Source organism: Odocoileus virginianus, chromosome 29 (assembly GCF_023699985.2).
Source record: "Odocoileus virginianus isolate 20LAN1187 ecotype Illinois chromosome 29, Ovbor_1.2, whole genome shotgun sequence".
In the NCBI taxonomy this organism is placed as follows: domain Eukaryota; kingdom Metazoa; phylum Chordata; class Mammalia; order Artiodactyla; family Cervidae; genus Odocoileus; species Odocoileus virginianus.
The window spans coordinates 14,459,175-14,474,665 of NC_069702.1; positions in this window are offsets into that span (position 1 = coordinate 14,459,175).

Genomic DNA, 15,491 nt, shown 5'->3' on the forward strand with positions numbered 1-15,491 from the left:
AGGAACTTGGATCTGATTTCTAATCTATGATTTTCATTCTGCATAATGGTCTATGAACTTTCAATGAGATCACATTGTATATAAGAAAGAGATGTGTCTTTGTTTCCTAAAATGACAGAGGCCTATCTTTATAAAGTGACAGTCTTTGAAGAAATAATTATAGTCATCCAATTCTAGTATCACCATGTACCAGGCAATGCTAAGCAGTTTTTTATGTGCAGGTTTTCCTGTGTCCCACACAACAGCCCTAAAATGTAGGTATTATTATAATTCCCATTTTATAGATTAGAAAATTGAGGTTAAAAGAGGTTAAGTAACTTGTTCAAAACAAGATAGCCAGTAGGTTGTGGAGCCTAAATTCAAGGCTTAGGTTTATCTGGCTCTGAAGGTCATTTCTTTTTGTCCATATTTCTATGCCATTTTACACCATTTTATTTCCTTACAAGGATATTTAAAGGAGTTTGGGGAATTATTGCATAACAGAAACTGCTCTCACTTTAGAGATAAAATTCTTCCTCTATACGATGATAAGCCACACAGATACCCAACGGCTTCCCTGGGGACTCAGTAGTAAAGAATCTGCCTGCCAATGCAGGATACTTGCAGGAGATGCAGGTTCAATCCCTGGGTAGGAAATACCCTCTGAGGAGGAAATGGCAACCCACTCCAGTATTCTTACTTGGAAAAATCCCACGAACTGTAGCCCAGCAGGCTCCTCTGTCCATGAGTCACAAAAGAGTTGTGCACTACTGAGGGATTAAACAAAAACCTTATATAGTCAACAAGTCATTGATCTATAACCAACCATAATAAATAGCGCGTCATAAAATTAAAGGGAAGTTAAACTATAATGAAAACATACCTTCTAAATTCTTACCTATTCTAGACCATGTCTCACAAAAAATAAAAAATTCGGACACAGTACAAACACCTTACATAAGTCTTCCACAAAACACTTAACACTATGACGTTTCCAAAATAATTACACTTTTCAGAACCTAGACGTCCTTCAAAGTGCTCAACAGTTCCAGTCACAGTTTTCAAAACCACACATTTCTCATTATCAGTGAAGGAACACTTCAAAAAATGTGACATGTACCCTTTCAAGCGTCACTTCCTTAGAAAAAGAAATAAAAAGAGAATGCAAAAAGAAGCTGTTTGCTAAATCAATTTTAGATACTGTGTCTAATGTTTTTTCATAACAGAACTTGGAGTCTATACTACATGCTTATTTATAACTTGACTATTTTATATTAAATTATTTAAGTAATAACTTCATATTCAGATCATTTTTTCCCTAAAGAATATATTTATTTATTTATTTAAGGGTCCCAGTGGTTGCCAAGCATCTGCCATGGTCTCATGGTTGGGAAAGGAGGATAGGATTGCCATTTCATTTTACTGCCTACTCAGCAGTTACAAATGGATTCCCTCAGAAGAGTAGTAATTTTAAATATTTATTTATATATCTGGGTGCGCTGATCTTAGTTGTAGCCTGTAGAGTCTTTAATTGAGGCATGTTTACTCTTAGTTGCAGCATGTGGAATCTAGTTCCCCGACCAGGGATGGAACCCAGGCCACCTGCGTTGGGAGCACACTCTTAGCCACTAGGCCTCTAGGGAAATTCCATGAGTAATAGTTTTTGCAAAGTAAAAATTCCACTAATTTTGGAAGAACTTTGGTAATGGTTTTTTTTGCATGAATTTACCTATCCCACTGAGAATTTAACAAAATATATTTAAGAAGGCTGAGTGCCGAAGCATTGATGTGTGGGAATTGTGATGCTGGAGAAGACACTTGAGAGTCCCTTGGACTGCAAGGAGATCAAGCCAGTCAGTGCTAAAGGAAATCAACTCTGAATATTCATTGTAAGGACTGATGATGAACCTGAGTCTCCAATAATTTGGCTACCTGATGCAAAGAGCTGACTCATTGGAAAAGACTCTGATAGTAGGAAAGACTGAAGGCAAAAGGAGTAGGTGGCAGAAGATGAGATGGTTAGGTATGAATAGCATCATTGACTCAATGGACATGAATTTGAGCAAACCCTGGAGACAGCGAAGGACAGAGGAGCCTGGAGTGCTGCAGTCCGTGTGGTTGCAGAGTCGGACATGACTTAGGAACTGACCAACAACAATATTAAAGGAAAAATAAAAGAAATCTGTTTTTAAGTGGGATGTTTCATTATCACTGCCAAATTAATCACTACTTCATCACGTCTTAATTCTCAAAATTTCCTGGCAAGAACTCCTTAGCATTTCTGCCCCACAGGCCCCATATTTTTTTTTTAAGTTTGAATTTTCAAGCACAAATATTTTTTGTTTTGAAATTTTTTTCCAAACTTTAAACTTTTTATTTTTTTTTGGAGTATAGCCAATTAACAATGTTTTGGTGGTTTCAGGTGAATAGCAAAGGGACTCAGACATACATATACACATATCCATTCTCCCCCAACCCCCCTTCCAAATATTTTTAATAAGCAATTTCTTCCATTTTATAGGTGTTGGACAGAGGGGTGCAAGAGCTGGCCTTGTCGTTTTGCCTGCAAAGCCATGGATCCAGCCTGCCCTGGGAGAAAGAAAGGAGATTGATTTGTATAGAATTTGAGAATGAGGCATGAAATTAAGATGAGTCTGAAGAGAATGAGATACAGTAACAGAAGGAGAATCTTTGCCCTCAAACATTTGTGAGAAGATAAGCAGTTCATTCAAGGGTAACAGGCAACTCTCAACATTCAATTACACTAATCCACAAATAAAATATTCCGGGCTGATGTTTTTCCCTCAGTCTCTTCCCCAGCGCTGGATGTCTAAATCAAGTGCTTTTTATTTGCATCACCTGAAGCTTGAATAAAAGGTTGATGAATTTTTTTACACTTCCCCGAAAAGCACATACAATGATGGCAACGTCTCTCGCAGAGCTCATTCCCGTAGTTAAATACTTAGGAGCCTAGAGTAACCGCAGCCGCTCCACCGCCACCTTCCATCCCTCCACATCACTCTCCCAAGCTCTAGCATTACAGAGAGTTACTAAGGCTAGATTGAAGGGTTTAATGAGTGGAAAGATTAAACAAAACAAAAACAAAAGAGCCATCACAGACTGCAAATTAAGGGATCAGCAACCCCCCTGCTGGTTTAAAAATCCCATTCTACCTTGCCAAGGCACTAATTAATATAATAAAAAGCACAAAGATCTTGCTTAAAATTAAATGAGCAGGCTGCCCACGCAGGGCTCGCTGCCCACTCTCTGAGCAAGCATCTGCTTAGAATGTAACCGATTGTCTCCTTAGGAGGTTAAAGGAAGGGAGGAAAAATTGCTTTGGCAGAGAGTCTAACAGTTAACTATGCCCCCTTTGAAAAGAGAATTCTTATCCTGTTTTTAATGCCAAGCACATACAATGTCAAGTAACTCGGTCTTAATACCAAACATGACAGAACTGCAGCAAAGGGATAAAAGTGCTACTATTTATATTAACAAAAGTAATAGAAGTATGGATATCATTTATCGCAGTGTTAACCAGTATTTGAAATTTTTCTTCTTTCCAACTTTCACTCCTCTCTTGTACCTAGCACAGCACCTGCCACATATTGGGCACTCAATAAATACATGCTTAATAATTATGCTAATTTAAAAGGGCTTCCTAAAAAAAAAAGGGGGGGGGCTTCCTTAGTGGCTCAGTTGGCAATGCAGGAGACCCAGGTTCGATCCCTGGGTAGGAAAGATCCCCTGGAGAAGGAAATGACAACCCACTCAGTACTCTTGCCTGGAGAATGCCATGGACAGAGGAGCCAGGCAGGCTACAGTCCATGGGATCACAAAGAGTTGGACACGACTGTGCAACTAACTTTCACTTTCGCTAATTTAAAAACTATATATTTGTTGATGTCCCACAGACACTGTTAATGTTAGCAGTTCGATATTAGTTCTTTTTTTAAAATTTTATTTTATTGAAGTAGAGTTGACTCAATACAATATTGTGTTAATTTCTGCTGTGCAGCAAGGTGATTCTGCTACACATACATATATGTTCTCATATTTTTTCATTATTATTTATCACAGGATATTGAATATAGTTCTGAATGCAATACAGCAGGACCTTGTTATTTATCAGTGTTAATTCCAGTGCCCAAACTCAGAGGCTAAACATCTTGTTTTGCTTTATTCAATCAATAATGCATTTATTATGTCCATTGCTGTTTTAGGCACAATAAATAATATAAAAAAATTAAAGCTTCCTTGAGCAGCAGGTCCTCAAGAGAGAAAAAATGCACAGATAGGACAATTCATAGTACCGAGAAACAAGAACTGAGTCACTTGTATCAGGAGTAAAGTGCTATCCTTCTATTACTGTTTCTTAATAAATAGTAAAAGATGCCATTTATTAAGTATCTTCTATAAGCTAGATACTGAAGTAGGTGGTTTATGTACATGATTTCATTTAATTCTCACAACTTTGATTCAGATTAGATTTTACAATCCCTGGGAATAAAGAAAAGAAAACAGATACTCAGAGTCACTCAAGATGATGCCAGTAAAAGATGGAGTCAAGGATTCCAGGTGTCTCACATCAGAGATTACATTCTTTCCAAGATGTCACACTGTCTCCTGCTTTAAAACTTATGACGTATTTCTGTGCCTCTCCTCAGAGCCACTGAGATGTTTAGGAGACATAGCTTGGATACTGAAATCCTGGAATTTAGGACATTTTGAGAAGTTTATGGGAAGAAAAATGGTCTAAGAATTTGAGATCTGGATTATCTAGGAATATTTGTGCTCTGTGTTCACCGTACATATATAAAGAATGAAAGATTACTTAAAGATCATGACATTTTAGTCATGGACATTTCATGAAAGAGGTGAAATCTGAGCTATGCCTTCTTGTTGTTTAGTCGCTCAGTCATATACAACTGTTTTATGACCCCATAGACTGTAGCCTGCCAGGCTCCTCTGTCCATGGGATTTCCCAGCTAAGAATACTGGAGTGGGTTACCATTTCCTTCTCCAGGAGATCTTCCCGACCGAGGGATCGAACCCACGTCTCCTGCCATTGGTAGGTGGATTCTTTAATGCTGAGTCACCTGGGAATCTCGAGCTATGTCTAGAGGAATTTAAAATTAAGATTCACTCTGGCACTTAAGGAATGAATGGTCAAAGGAGTAAGACATAAATCAATGGACATTTATACAGGATGAAGACACTTAAGAGTGAACTAACTTTTCCTCTACACAATTAAAGTATGGGCTCTGTAGTTAATCATGTTTATTCTTGGGCAAGGTTCTTGCTGATGGCCATGACTCATGTAGAACACATCCTTCATTTTCCTATGACGTGAAAACTAGAGTTCTAACTAGAAGGACCAGTGATACTCTACTTTTCAAAACTAAATACAGAATTTGTAATTTAGTTAAATGTCATTTAAAATATATCTTAAAGGTAAAATATTTGTATAATCATAAAATAATTCTAGCAATAAAAAATGTGTAAAGCATAAAGTCCCCACACTCCCCCTTTTCCTACTCCCCTGGAATCCTTCCTTTCATTGACTACTCAACAAATATTTATTGAGTGCCCCAGGGTTCCACGGTGGCACTAGTGGTAAAGAAGCCGCCTGCCAATGCCAGAGACATAAGAATCGTGGGTTAAATCCCTGCGTCAGGAAGATCCCCTGGAGAAGGGCGTGGCAACCCATTCTGAATACTCTTGCCTGGAGAATCCCATGGGCCAGAGGAGCCTGGCAGGATACTGTCCATGGGGTTGCAAAGAGTTGGACACAACTAAAGCAATTTAGCACGTACATATGCCAGGCAATGCCCTAGCTAGATTCTTGTACATCCATGAGCAAAATAAACAAACACTTTTGTTCTCATAGATGTTACATTCCAGAGGGAGAAAGGCAACACATAATAAATATTTATGTGTTTATAGGGCTATGGAGGGGGAAAAAAAGCAAGCAAAACAGGGCAAAGAAGGTTAGGAATGCAAGATGGGTGGGTGCAATTTTAAAGAGGGAGCTCAGGTGAGGCTTCTCTGAGAAGCACCATTCTCCATGCAAATCCTATTAAACACTGACTCATTATTTTCACAACATAAAGTCATATTTTGACATTGCTTTTTTCATTCAAAAATATATTGTGGGTACAATTCTGTGTCATTATGTATGGATCTGTTTCATTGTTTTTAATCATGGCATGGTATTCCATTGCATTTATGAGTATGTGTGCTATGTGTTTAGTCACTGTGTGTACCGTTACTCATTTAACCAACTTTATCTTGAAAGTTACTGAATCTTTGAATTTTTCCTACTACCATAAATAATGCTGCAATGAACATCTTTTTATGTCTACCTGTGTATTTATAGAATTATAATATTTTGGACTGTTCATAAACTAGTTATTGATTTAAAGGGATTCAACCATATTAAAGACTAATTGGAAGTATTTGCTTTTTATTTTATCTCTTCTTGCCACTTCTGGCATTTCTTTCACTCCTGGCTTAAATGTTAGATATGGTTAAGCACCCTGATCTTCTCCTCTAGGTCTCAGGTTCATCCTGAGAACAGGAATATGATCATGTGAAATCAGAATTGGCGTACACGAAAGTAAGGACGGTGCCTAAGTTTTGGAGACAACAAGAACGCTGCCTGTTTCCACTCTTGCCCACTTACAACCCACTGTCTGAACAGTGGTAAGAATGAGAGTGAGGCTAGAAATTTAAAAAAAAAAAAAAACAGATCATAATATTTTGCTTTCCTGATGACTTTCCATTGCCCTTCAAACAAAAAGTCCTCACAATGACCTATAAAGCCTCACAAGATTTGACCTCTGGTTACATATCTGACCCCCCTCTTCTACTTACTTCTCTCCCACAGTGTTGCCACATTCCAGCCAAACTTCTTTGCTTCTGTTTCCCAGAACATCAAGTTTCTTCATACCCTCACATAAGCATTTTCCTACAGCTCCAGCTCTGAGTTGGTTAGAGAGCATCACCGACTCAATGGAGCAAACTCTGGGAGATAGTGGAAAACAGAGGGGCCAGGCAAGCTGCAGTCCCTGGGGTCATAAAGAGTCGGACACGACTTATTGACTGAAGAACGACAACCAGCTCTTTCCCTGGGTGATCATGTGATAAGATCTTTCATAGCACATGGGAGGCTATTGATAAATATTAGTTAAATGAATAAAGAGAAAAGGTAAATATTCAAGCTGATCATATATTAATTTATTCGGCTAATACATTTTGATCATCTACTATGTGCTAAGCATTGGTGATACAAGATGAACATAAGACAAGTTACAACCTTACTTTCTTTTCAGGACGGAAAGGATTGTTGCTTTAGATGCTTATAGAACTCTTAAAGTACCAACTCGAAAATACCAACCTTGAACCATGATTTCTTTTTAACAAAAGTATTTATTTATTTCTTGGCCTCTCTGCATAGTATGTGAGGCCTTAGTTCCTCAACCAGCAATTGAACCTCACCCCCTGCACTGGAAGTGTGGCATCTCAACCACAGAACCACCAGGGAAGTCCTGAAACATGATTTCTAAATCAAGAGGTAAATTAATATTGGAAACATATTAACAACAAAGCTTAAATTCAAAGATCCTTCCTCATTGTGCAAACTGATTTTGTTCTCTTATTGAGTTTTTCCAGATGCAATTACCCAAATGTTTTCACCTTTTGGATTGTCTTGTGACTAGTTTGCTATAAAAAGAGAACGTTTTAAGACCTTTCATAAATGTTTGCATATATAAGTATGAAAAGAGATTTTTGTAATGATATACACTTTCTATCACTGAATTCTGAATTTTGATCCCATCTGAATTATGTTTGAAATGGACAAATATTATACATAGTAGAAGATCAGTCAAATAATAATGATCCAGTGTAAAATTTATCCAGGAATGAAGCATGGTAAATATCAAGAAACTTCAGTGAAAGAAAGGTTTTCAGAAGGCAAAGAGGAAGCAAGATATCTTATGCTGGGTGGCCTCGGTCTTCAAAGGTGAAATAGAAGACCCGTCTTCAGTTGGGGTAGAGAAGTCACAAGATCTAAGGGCCTGAGAATGTCACCCACATAAATTTTGGAGAACCTCATGGAAAAAGTTAAAAGATCAGGTGGAAATTTGCAGCTATCTCAATCAACAGGTTTGGGGTTTTTTTAAAATATTTATTTATTTACTTATTTGGCCACTTTGGGTCTTAGCCACAGCACATGGGATCTTTCACTGCAGCCACACAGACTCTCTAGCGTGGCTCAGTAGTTTAGGTGAATGGGTTTAGTTGCTCCACAGCATGTTTCAAACCCGAGTCCCCTGCTTTGCAAGGCAGATTCTTAACCACTGGACCACCAGGGAAGTCCCAACAGGGTTTCTTTAGTTTCAGAATCAGTCAAGAAAACAATGATAGTGTCCTGGGTTTGCAGATAACTAATAGAAATGGCAAGTGGAGGGGCCTCTGCACTTTCATTGCAGGGGGCACGAAGCAAGGGTTCAATCCCTGGCCAGAGGACTAAGATCCTACAAGCCACATGGCTGGAAAAAAAAAAAAAGGCAAGTGGACTGGAAAATCAAGGACTGTAGGAAAAGTAGAAAGAATAGCTTAAAAATCCCATGTACTCAACATTCAACTTTAGCAATTATCTCCTCATAGGCAATCTTCTTTTATTTTTACTGCCACACTCCTCCTCATTAGATTATTTTGAAGACAATCACAGATATAGTACTATTTCACCTGGATTTTAATAAGAGCTCTTTAAAAAAAAAAAAAGAACCCATAATCACAATACCACTGTTACAGTTGAAAAATGAACAATTCTTGTACAAATATCCTATCCATGTTCAAGTCACTCCAACTGCCTCATAATTTGTTATAGTTTTATTCAATTCAGAATCTAGCCAGAATGCACACATTGCGGTATCTTAAGTTTCTTCAAACTTAAGAGTCCTCCCTCCCACTCTTTCTTTGCAATTTATTATTGAAGAATCTAGAAGTAGGAGATGGACTCAGACAAGCATCTAAGGCTAGACTTTGTAGGAATTTACAGGCCATTGTGAAAGCCACTAAGAAAGTAAAATATTGTTGATCTCAATTTTAGAAAGAAATGTATTTATTTGGCTGTGCTGAGTCTTAGTCGCAGCATGTGGGGTCTAGCTCCAGAACAGGGATTGAACCCAGGCATTGGGAGCATGGAGTCTTAGCCAGTGGACCACCAGGGACTCCCTGATGTCAATTTTTTTCTAGCCTCATTCTCATTCTGGCTACCACGTGGACAACGGATAACAGTGGGCAAGAGTGGAAGCAGTCACTCCATCTCCAGTAGTTATGCATTGTCCTTACTCTGCATCCCTCCGTTACAGCTTCACATGACGATTTTCCTGTTTTCAAGATAAACAGTGACTACACTGGGTATCTGTGAATGTTTTCCAATCAAATAGCTCTCTTTAGGACAAAAGACAACCTTCTTTTCAAGACTCTTGATCATGGACATGAGCGAATACACAGCAGATTAATCTTGGCATGGCAGAGAATAAGCCCTCATTGGCTCTGAAGAGCTCCCCTCTGTGCAGAGACAAAATGGACTTTGGCCAGACTCGCCAGTATGAGCTGAATCCCACTGTTAACAGCAGCTTGCAGTACAAGCCTCACTGAGTCTGCTTGAGTTGGCAGCATTACAAGAAACTTGGCCCTTGTTAACGATCAGAGGCAAATGCCCCATCCTGGGTTTTTTTTTTTTTCCCAGCTGCCACTTCAAAATAAAGCGAATATTTCAAAGTCTACTGAGTGCTACAAATAGAACTCAAAGATTTAATAAAAACACACATTTCAAAGAGAATTCATATGGAAGCTTTTGAGTGTGCCTGCTACCAATAACATCTGAAGTCTAAGTTCCCGGAAAGGGCTTTCCCTAACCCAGGATACTTAATAATCAAGAAAAATTGTTGTATTCTTCTGTTTAAAAAGATTAAAATTTCCAGTAACCTCTAGAAGGTACAATAATATTTGTCACCATGAATTATTTTTTATGAAAGTATTTCCTGTTTACCAGTTCCTTTGGAACTTTGTTGCATAGTGACAATGACAAGTCAAATAATGTACTAGCTGAATGGATTCCATGTCTACTGCTTGGATTTGAACCCTAGCTCTGCCCCTTTCTTTTTTTTTTTTTTTTCCATTTATTTTTATTAGTTGGAGGCTAATTACTTTACAATATTGTAGTGGGTTTTGTCATACATTGACATGAATCAGCCATGGATTTACATATATTCCCCATCCCGATCCTCCCTCCCACCTCCCTCTCTACCCAATCCCTCTGGGTCTTCCCAGTGCACCAGGCCCAAGCACTTGTCTCATGCATCTAACCTGGGCTGGTGATCTGTTTCACTATAGATAATATACATGTTTTGATGCTGTTCTCTCGAAACCCCACCCTCGCCTTCTCCCACAGAGTCCAAAAGTCTGTTCTGTACATCTGTGTCTCTTTTTCTGTTTTACATATAGGGTTATCATTACCATCTTTCTAAATTCCATATATATGTGTTAGTATGCTATAATGTTCTTTATTTTTCTGGCTTACTTCAGTCTGTATAATGGGCTCCAGTTTCATCCATCTCATTAGAACTGATTCAAATGAATTCTTTTTAATGGCTGAGTAATATTCCATGGTGTATATGTACCACAGCTTCCTTATCCATTCATCTGCTGATGGGCATCTAGGATGCTTTCATGTCCTGGCTATTATAAACAGTGCTACAATGAACATTGGGGTGCACGTGTCTCTTTCAGATCTGGTTTCCTCGGTGTGTATGCCCAGAAGTGGTATTGCTGAGTCATATGTCTGCCCCTTTCTTAATTGTAAAACCTTATGCAAGTTACTTAACCTCTCTAAGTTCAGGTTTCCTCCTAGTAACAGGACTGTTATAGGCTTGTAATAAGGACTGAATGAGTTAATAGCTACAGTGAATTTTGAACGCTAATGATAGTGTTAGAAAGTGTTAGGTATTATTAGTTACCTTCAAAGTTTTAAAATGTTGTTGAGGCTATGATTCTTATTTTAAATTTTCTAAGTGAACAATTTAGTGGGTTTTAGTATTTTCACATAGTTGTGCCATCATCACAAATATACACTGTCCAGTCATTTTCCACTTCCTGACAATCACTAACCTACTTATGGGCTCTATAGATTTGCCTGTTCTGGCCACCACATTTAAATAGAATCATAGGTTCATTTCAGTCGCTCAGTCATGTCTGATTCTTTGCGACCCCATGGACTGCAGCATGCTGGGCTTCCCTGTCCATCACCAACTCCCAAAGCTTGCTCAAACTCATGTCCATCGAGTCGGTGATACCATCCAACCATCTCATCCTCTGTCCCCTTCTCCTCCTACCTTCAATCTTTCCCAGCATTAGGGTCTTTTCCAGTGAGTCAGTTCTTCGCATTAGGTGGTCAAAGTAAAGTGAAAGCGTTAGACGCTCAGTCGTGTCCAACCCTTTGCGACCGCATAGTCTGTTCATGGGATTCTCCAAGCAAGAATACTGGAGTGGGTTGCCATTCCCTTCTCCAGGGAATCTGCCCTACCCAGGGATTGAACCTGGTTTTCCTGCATTGCAGGCAGATTCTTTACTGTCTGAGATACCAGGGGAAGCTACATTTCTTGTTATGGCTGAATAATATCACTTGTATGGACACATTATATTGTGTTTATCCACTAATCAGTTGATGGACATTTGTGTTGTTGCCAGTTTGAGGCTGTTGCAAATAATCCTTCTATGAATATTCATATACAAGTTTTTGTATGGACATACATTTTCAATTCTCTTCAGTAAACACCTAGAGAGGAATTCCTGTGTTACGTGATGAAGTGAAAGTCACTCAGTTGTGTCCGACTCTTTGAGACCCCATGAATTATACAGTCCTGGGAATTCTCCAGGCCAGAATACTGGAGTGGGTATAGCCTTTTCCTTCTCCAGGGGATCTTCCCAACCCAGAGATCAAACTCAGGTCTCTCACATTGCAGGCAGATTCTTTACCAGCTGAGCCACAAGGGAAGCCCGTGTTATGTGATAATCCTACTTTTAAATTTTTGAGGAAATGCCAAACTGTTTTCCAAGGTGGTTGCAACATTTTAATATTCTCACTAGCAACGTAGGAGGATTCCAGTTTCTCTACATTCTTGTCGACACTTATTATTCCTTGTTTATTTTTATTATAGCCATCCTAGCAAGTGTGAGGTGGTATCTCACTGTGGTTTTGATTTGCAGTTTTTCTAATGACTAATAATAATATCAAGCATTTATTCATTTGCTTATTAGTCACTTACATATCTTTGTTAGAGAAATGTTTATTCAAGTCCTTTGCTCATTTTAAAATGAGATTGTCTTTTTAATTGTTGCATATACATATTTTTAATACATTCTGGATACAGATTCCTAATCAAATATATTATCTGCAAATATTTTCTCCCATTCTGTGTTATCTTTTCACTTTCTTGATAGTGTCCTCCTGGAAGTACAAAGGTTTTTAGAGTTGAGGAAACCCAATTTAAAAAATTTTGTCTTTTATTACTTATGTTTTTGGTGTTGTATGTTGCATCTAAAAGCCATTGCCTAATCAAAAGCCACAAAGATTTATGCCTAAGTTTTCCTCTAAACAAAGTTTTAGTTTTTACGTTTAGATCTTCTATCCATTTTGAGTTAATTTTTGTGTGTAGTACAATATAGGTATCCAAATTCATTCTTCTACATGCGAATACCCAATATGTCTCTTCTTCCACCAGTACCACACTGTCTTGATTATTGTAGCTTTGTAGTAAGTTTTAAAACTGGGAAATGTGAATTCTCCAACTTTGCTTTTTTAAAAGATTCTTTTAGCTATTCTGTGTGCCCTGCATTTCTGTATGAATTTTAGAATCAGCTTGTTACTTTTGCAAAAATGTAGCTGGGATTATGTTGAATTTCTAAATCAATTTGGAAAGTATCATCTTAATGATATGAAATCTTCCAACTTGAGATGTTTTTCCATTCATTTAGATCTTCTTTCATTTCTTTCCACAAGGTTTTATAACTTTCAATATACAAGTCTTGTATTTCTTTTGATGCTGTTGTAAATGGAATTTTCTTAATTTCATTTTTGGATTGTCTATTCTAGTGTATAGAAATACAACTGATTTCTGGGTATTGGTCTTATATCCTGCAAACTTGCTGAACTCATTTATTAGTGTAATAGTTTGTGTGTGCATGTGTACTCCTTAGATTTTTCTATATAGAAGATCATGTCATCTGTGCATGACATTTTACTTTTTTCTTTCCATTTTGGATATCTTTTATTTCTCTTTCTCAGCTAATTGTCCTAGGTAAACCTCCAGTACAATGTTGAATAAAAGTGACAAGAGGGAACATCTTTATTGCTGACATTAGGGGAAATCTTTGTCTTTCACCATTAAGTGTGATCTAAGCTGTGATTTTTCATACTCTTTAGGATGAGGGAATTCCTAATCCAATTCCTAAAATTCCAGTTCCTAATTGACTGTGCATTGTATCATGAAATGGTGTTGGCTCTTGTCAAGTACTTTTTCTGCAACCACTGAGGTGATCATGTAGTTTTTTTTTCCCTTCATTCTTTAATATGTTATATAAAAATGATTTACATTCATATATTGAATTATCCCTGCATTTCTGAGATAAAATCCCATTTGGTCAAGGTGTACAATCTTTTAAATATAATACTGGCTTTGGTTCACTAGTATTTTGCTGAGGATTTTTGCGTCTATATCCATAAGGGATATTGGTCTAAAGACTTTTTTTTCTTATCATGCCTTTGTTGGTATTAGAGTAATACAAGCTTTATAGAATGAGTTGGGAAGTTGGGGCAAATCTAGGAATCTGCCCATTACACATAGGTTATCTAGAGCTATAATTGGCATACAATTTTCACAGTATTCTCTCATAATCTTTTTTTAAAATTTCTGTAAGTTTCATAGTAATGTCTATGCTTTCATTTGTGATTTTAGAAACTTGAGTCTTCTTTTCTTGGTTAACCTTGCTAAAGTTTTGTCATTTGGTTTATCCTTTCCAAAAAGACAAGTTTATTTTACTTTTATTCATTAATTTTTCTTTTTGTTGTACCACATGCCTTGTGAGATCTTAGTTCCTCAACCAAGGATTGAACCTGGGTCCCTTGTAGTAGAAGCATGGAGTCTTAACCACTGGACCACCAGGGAAGCCCAATCAAAAAGACAACTTTAGATTTCTTTGATTTTTTTCCTTCATTCTTATATTCCCTATTTATATAATTCTAATCAGCTACCATTTCCTTCCCTTTGCTTGTTTTCAGTTTAATTTTCTCTTCATTTTCTAGTTCCTTAATGTATACAAGTAGGATATCGATTTAAGATCTTTCTTCTTTTCTAATGTAGGCAGTTCAGTTCAGTCGCTCAGTTGTGTCCAACTCTTGACACTCCCATGGACTGCAGCATGCCAGGCTTCCCTGTCCATCACCAACTTCCAGAGCCTACTCAAACTCATGTCCATCAAATCAGTGATGCCATTCAAACATCTCATCCTCTGTCATCCCCTTCTCCTCCCACCTTCATTCTTTCCCAGCATCAGGGCTTTCCAAATAAGTCAGTTCTTCACATCAGGTGGCTAAAGTATTGGAGATTCAGCTTTAGCATCAGTCCTTCCAGTGAACACCCAGGACTGATCTCCTTGCAGTCCAAGGGACTCTCAAGAGTCTTCTCCAACACCACAGTTCAAAAGCATCAATTCTTCAGCACTCAGCTTTCTTCATAGTCCAACTCTCACATCCATACATGACCACTGGAAAAACCATAGCCTTGACTAGATGGACCCTTGTTGGCAAAGTAATGTCTCTGCTTTTTAATATGCTGTCTAGGTTGGTCATAACTTTCCTTCCAAGGAGCAAGCATCTTTTAATTTCATGACTGCAGTCACCATCTGCAGTGATTTTAGAGCCCCCAAAAATAAAGTCAGCCACTATTTCCATTGTTTCACCATCTATTTGCCATGAAGTGATGGAGCTGGATGCCATGATCTTAGTTTTCTTAATGTTGAGCTTTAAGCCAACTTTTTCACTCTCCTCTTTGACTTTCATCAAGAGGCTCTTTAATTCTTCTTCACTTTCTGCCATAAGGGTGGTGTCATCTGCCATAAGGGTTATTGATGTTTCTCCCAGCAGTCTTGATTCCAGCTTGTGCTTCATCCAGTCTGGCATTTCACAAATGCAGCTATAAAACTTTTGTTCCTGCTCTAAGACTATGCCTATCAAGAAATCATTAAAGGCTAAATGTATGAAATATAAGACATAATGCTTAGCATCCAAGGACCTAAATGCATTAACAGTACACAAAACTTTTTTTGAAGGAAGAGCAAAAAGGGGATTTATCATTACTAATGTTAAATTTGTATTATTATATCTAAAATATGAATTGAAAGATATCAAATCTAACATTATTTTCAGAAGTACGATATAA